Consider the following 6,000-nt stretch of genomic DNA (forward strand, 5'->3'; position numbering starts at 1 on the left):
GGGAGCACTTCCTGCGAAAATGATTTGCACACAACTCCTGTCTCAATATTTGCTTTCAGGAACCCAGCCCTAGAAACCAGCCATCCCAGATAAGCCATCCTACGGTTGCAGGGTAAAGCTGGGATACACATCAATGCTCTCCAGGAAGAAACCTTCACTGAAACTCCACTGGGAGGATCTCTGGTCTCAAATCCTTTCCTGCAAAAGCACTTCTGCTCTGATGCAGGTGGGAGGGGAGTGTGGAGGTAGTGTGTGAGGGGTGCTTGCAGCTTTGCCCTTGACAGAAGGAAAAAAACCCAAAACTATAACCAGAAGATGCTGAAAGAACCAGTGCAGTTATTTGTGCCTCTCAGGGAGTGGTCCCCAGGGGCTGTTGGTAGTGGCTTTGTTCTTCCTGCCTGCTGTGGAACGGTACTGGGTCTCTGTTTTAACTTCTTATTCAGTCCAAGAGGGTTTGCAACCCCCAAACAAAGATATTTTGCCAATCCAAACAAGTTGTGAAAACCCACTGCCTCCTGAAGTATTGGCCACCCACTTGGTTATAATTACAACTTTTTTGCTCCTCATCTCACCAGAGAAAGAAAACAATGCTTTGCTTTGGTGGATACACCAGCACATCCTTTCTTATTGGCTCTGCTCACATCGGGCCACAGTTCCCAGAAGCTGTGATATGAAATACAGACATCTGCAGATAAACAAAAGTCAAAAGGATTCATCCTTATCAGATCTGTACTAAAAGTGCTAATGGTTGTTCATCAGCTGAAGAACAAGGACACCAGATGAAAACTTAGAACTACAGGAGGAATGAAAAGCTTTATAGATGAGTAAATACAAAAGACTGTATTTTTTGTTATTTTTCTATAATTCCTTTAAAAGACCACTGGCTATTGAAAGAAAACATAACAACTATTTATTATAGGGTTTATGAGTGTAAAAAGCTAGATGTGGGGCACATGCCTGTAATCCCAGCACTCAGGGAGGCTGAGGCAAGAAGATCACAAATTTGAACCCTGGGTGACTTGGTGATATAGTGAGATCCAGCATCAAAATTACAAAATCAAATAAAAGGACTGGAGATATAGCTCAATGAGAAGGCCCTGGGTTCAACCCCCAGTACAAAAAAAAAGTATAAATGTAAAATACCTGACAATAATGGCACAAAGATGAGATAAATGGAATCACTTTTTTAGGTTATAAATTTTATGGAAATTGGTATAAATTGATCTAAACAGAATGTGATAAATTAAGGATGCATACTATAATTACCTAGAGCTAAAGTGATGATATTATATAAAGAGTTGGAGCTAAACAAACTAATAGAGGAAATAAAATGTACTACTAAAAATAGTTGATTAATTGAAGGCAGGAAAGGAGAAATAGAGAACAAAAAACAGGTGGAACAAACAGAAAACAAATAGGATGGTAGATTAACTCAATCATATCAATCATCACATAAAATATAAATGGATTAAACATTTCAATTAAAAGGTAGAGATTATCAAACTAGATAAAAATGACCCAAATCTATTTTATCTTAAGAGACTTACTGTAAACATATAAAGACAGATTAGATGAATGTAAAAGGATAGGGAAATATGTATATATGTATGTATATGTGTATATATATGTATATGGAAATATGTATATATATATATAATGCAGCTATACAAATAGTAAGAACAAATATAAATAAGAATAGGAACACATACAAAAAGCTGGTGTGGTTATATTACTATAAAATAAAGCAAGCTCAAGGTAAGGGGTATTACCAGATAGAAAGAAAAAAATTCATATTGATAAAAGGGTTGGGCCGGGGATTTAGCTCAGTGGTTCTGCCACCTGTAACACAAGTGCAAGGTCCTGAGTTTGATCCCTGGTACCAAAAAAAGGGGGTGGTCAATTCATCAAGAAGACTGAACAGTTCTAAATATGTACACTTATTAACTGTATTAGTTTCCTAGGGTGTCTGTGACAAAGTGCTACAGCCTGGATGGCTTCATCAACAGAAATTAATTTTCTCATAGTTCTGGAGGTTTGGGGGTTTTTATTTTTAGTTCTATAGTTTAGAAGTTTGAGACCATAGAGTTAGCACGGCTGGTTCTTTCCAAGCTCATCTTCTTTCTCCCTGTGACTTCACATCATCTTCCCTCTTGGTGTCTATGTCCAGATTTCCTCTTATAAGGACAGTCATACTGGATTAAACCCCACCCTATGACCTCATTTTGTCCTAATTACCTCTGCAAAGAACCTATCTCCACATAGGATCATGACATGAGGTACTTGGGGTTAGGACCGCAACATAAGACTTTTGTGGGAGGGCACGATCCAGCCCATAACAGTAATGGGGCTTCACAATGCAGGAGGCAAAGGAGTTGGGGTGTAGCTCAGTGGTAGAGCGTAGGAACCAGCCTGCAAGCTGAGCTCAAATCTCACCAAGGGGTGAGGTCACCAAGGGGTGACAAGGATGAAAAATAAAGAGACACAGAAACAAGTTAAAATCTCGGGGACCAGCGGGCTCATGTCTCCCTTAGACATACAGCCTCAAATGACTGGTGCAACTTGGCTTTATTCACTCAGACACAGGCACGAGCAATTAGGCTTCCACAGGCTTCATCTGTCTCCCACCCTCCATGGTACTTCTCGGGGTAAACTACTTAGCCTTAGGGCTGGGGATTTAGCTCAGTGGCTCCGCCGCCTGCTCTGCAAGTGCAAGGACCTGAGTACGATCCCCAGTACCAAAAAAAATTAACTAATTAAAAATAAATAAATAAAAACAAAAAAACAACTTAACCTCAGGAGTTTTTACTTCTCCCCGAAGCATGTTAAACACTTGTATCCCCTCTTTCTTCTCAGTGCTCACCGAGGAGACGAATTAGGCCTCTTTCTTCCCATCTGATCTCCACAATAGAGCACATGCCTAGCATGCACAAGGCCCTGGGTTCAATCCCCAGCACTGCGAAAGAAAGAAAGAAAGAAAGGAAGAAAGGAAAGAAAGACTCCACAAAATATATGAGCCAAAAACTAACAGAATTACACAGATAACTAGACAAACCCATGGATAGACAAAGAAAAGAAAAATCAGTAAGGACAAGTAGACAAAGAAGATGTGGTTTTTTTATACAATGGAGTACTAACCTGCCATAAAGGATGAGCTTCAGACATTTATAGTTAAACAGATGGACCTTGAGACCATACTCCTAAGTGAAATAAATCAGACACACATGTTTAAATACTTCATTGTTTCTCTGGTGTGAGAAATTGAAAGTGGAAATAAGGACTGAAATGTATAATGGATGCTGGGAAATGGGAAGAAAGTGTTCAAATGGCAAAAGGAAAGGGAGGAAGGAGGGAGGAAGGAGGGGAGAAGAAAAAAAAGTGAAAATAGAAGGAAAAAAATGGAAACAAAGCTTCTGTACATGGGGGAGGGGACTTGAGGGGGGAATGGGATAAAATAAAATAAAATTCATTTTAAAAATCTTTCCTTTGGAATACAAAAATAAAAAATAATGCTTTGAAAGGAAACATAACTGTATTGGTGAAATTATTTCCCCTTTCTTCTTTATCTTTCCCCACTTAAGAATTAAATCCTCAAAAATCAGCCCACAACTACTGTATCTTCCTATGCAGGCATTTAGAAATCAGTGTGTGTGATGTGCAGATAATTCATAAATAAAACCTTTAAATGAGGGGAAAAAAAAGAAAAATTAGTAAGGATACATAGAAGACTTGATAACCAACCTGGCTCTGCTGACATTTATGAAGCACTACGACCAATAATTGCAGAATTCATTTTTCAATGATACATGGAACATTTCCCATGGTAGGCTGTATGCTGGACTACAAATAAGTCAATATGTATTATAAAGTTGATATCTAAGAGATTATGTTCTCTGACCACCATGAAATTATATTTAGAATAATAATGCAAAGAAATCTAGGAAAGCCTCATGCATTTGAAAGTTAGACAGCATACGACTAACTCATAGGCCAAAGAAGAAATCACAAAGGAAATTTTAAATATATTGCACTACCCAGATGTAATAGCACACCCCTGTAATCTGAGCACTACAGAGGCTGAGGCAAGAGGGTCACCAATGAGTTTGAGGACAGCTTGGACTAGTGAGTTCAAGGTCAGCCTGTCTCAAAACACCAAGATGAATGAATGGATGAATGAATAAAATAAATAAATAAAAATATCTTGCACTAAAAGATATATGAAAATTATGGGGTGCAGGTAAAGCTAATTTTAGATGGAAATTAATAGTTTTCAATGCTCATATTGCAAAAGAAGAAAAGTTTCAAGTCAATGGTCAAATTTTCCACCTTAAATAGCTAGAAAAAGAACAATTTAAATTCAGAGTGACCAGAAAAAAAGAAATAATAAAAACAAGAGCAGAAATCAGTGATATAGAAAAACCAACAAAAACAAAGAAAATAAAAATTGGGGTTTTTGAAAAGATCAATGAAATTCACAATCACACTGGATTGTGCACACCTGAAATCCCAACATTCAGGAGACTGAAGCAGGAGGATCATGAGTTTGAGGCCAGCCTGGACTAGTGAGATTTTGTCTAGAAAAACCCAAATAATCATCATAATAATAATGAACCCCAGCAAGACATAGCAAGGAAGAGAAGGAGGTGGTTAGGGAAGAAGGAAATGAGGAAATAAAAGTGGATCCAGCACAAAGTCTATTTGGTTGTTCCTTTTGCTATTATTGCAAGATTTCTATATGTTTGAAATTAAATCAAAATAAAAACTTAAGCCAAGTGGGTGAAATGGGCGGTGACTATCATGGGCCTCGCATTTGGGTCCACAGGAATAGTTTTGCTGCTGGTGTGAAGGCAGAGTGGAGATGTGGAAAGGGGGGGTTCCAGATGAAGAAATGGGGGCTGAGTGCTCGGATGCACCGGCCCATGGCCCTGCCTGATGACACTGCAACATGTGGCCCTTCTGACCTGGCTGCCCATAAGCTGCACAGTGTCCTTGTCACACGGAGGGTTCCAAGCTGCAATCAGGCATCCATCCACACCAGCCTGTCATCTCCTTGAAGTCCTTTAACTGTCAGTTATGCTCCTCTTGCAGATCTAACCAAAACACCCTGTAAAGTCAGGTTTTTTTCTACAATATTATGGAGGAAGAGGAGTACATTTTGCAAGGGAGAAGACAAGTGTTTAAATTTAGACATTGTGGATGAAAGCATGTCTCATGTTTCATCTGAATCAGATGCAAGGGAGAGGATCTTCTTTATTCTAAAAGCCAGCAGCTGCTCGGAGAGGAGCAGATTGAACCACTTCCTCTTTGCTCAGAAATTCTCGGAGTAAATACAGACAGACAGACAGACAGACAGACAGACAGACACACACACACACACACACACACACACAGCTAGAACAAAGATAAGGAGCAAAAGAAAAATAATTCATGATGTTATTTGTCTCTTCAGAACACAGATACAAGGGATGATTGGAAAATATGGTGTGTATTTAAATTTCTTTTTTTTTTTTTGGTACCAGGTATCGAACTCGGGTCCTTGCCCTTGCGTAGCAGGCGTCGAAACCACTGAGCTAAATCCCCGGCCCAATTTAAATTTCTTAAATTTATTACAGCAAAAGATACATTGCTGTGAACCCCCTTCAGTCTTCCCTCTCACATTCATCCCGTGGTTCCTGCCACTTTCTGAAGCAGCTCTGGAAGTCCTCTTTCCTGTCTTTACAGTGAATGCTGCTGCCTTGCAACAGAAATTCAGCTCATAAAAACATGACAGTGTGTCCTCATCCACCTTATTCACCAGATCTGGTACTGTTTGACTTCTGGCTCTTCCCTGAAGTCAAAATGACCATGAAAGGGAAATGTTTTAAGTCAGTTCAGGACATTGAGGCAGTTTCAACAGCACAACTAAAGACAGTCATGAAAGAGGACTTCGGAGCTGCTTCAGGAAGTGGCAAGAACAACAGGATAAGTGTGTTTGAAGCAAGGGGAGTATTTTGAGGGAGACTG

The sequence above is a fragment of the Heterocephalus glaber genome, unplaced genomic scaffold (assembly GCF_053883595.1).
Source record: "Heterocephalus glaber isolate CG9 unplaced genomic scaffold, H.glaber_assembly_v1.0 deba00001531, whole genome shotgun sequence".
Taxonomy (NCBI): Eukaryota; Metazoa; Chordata; class Mammalia; order Rodentia; family Bathyergidae; genus Heterocephalus; species Heterocephalus glaber.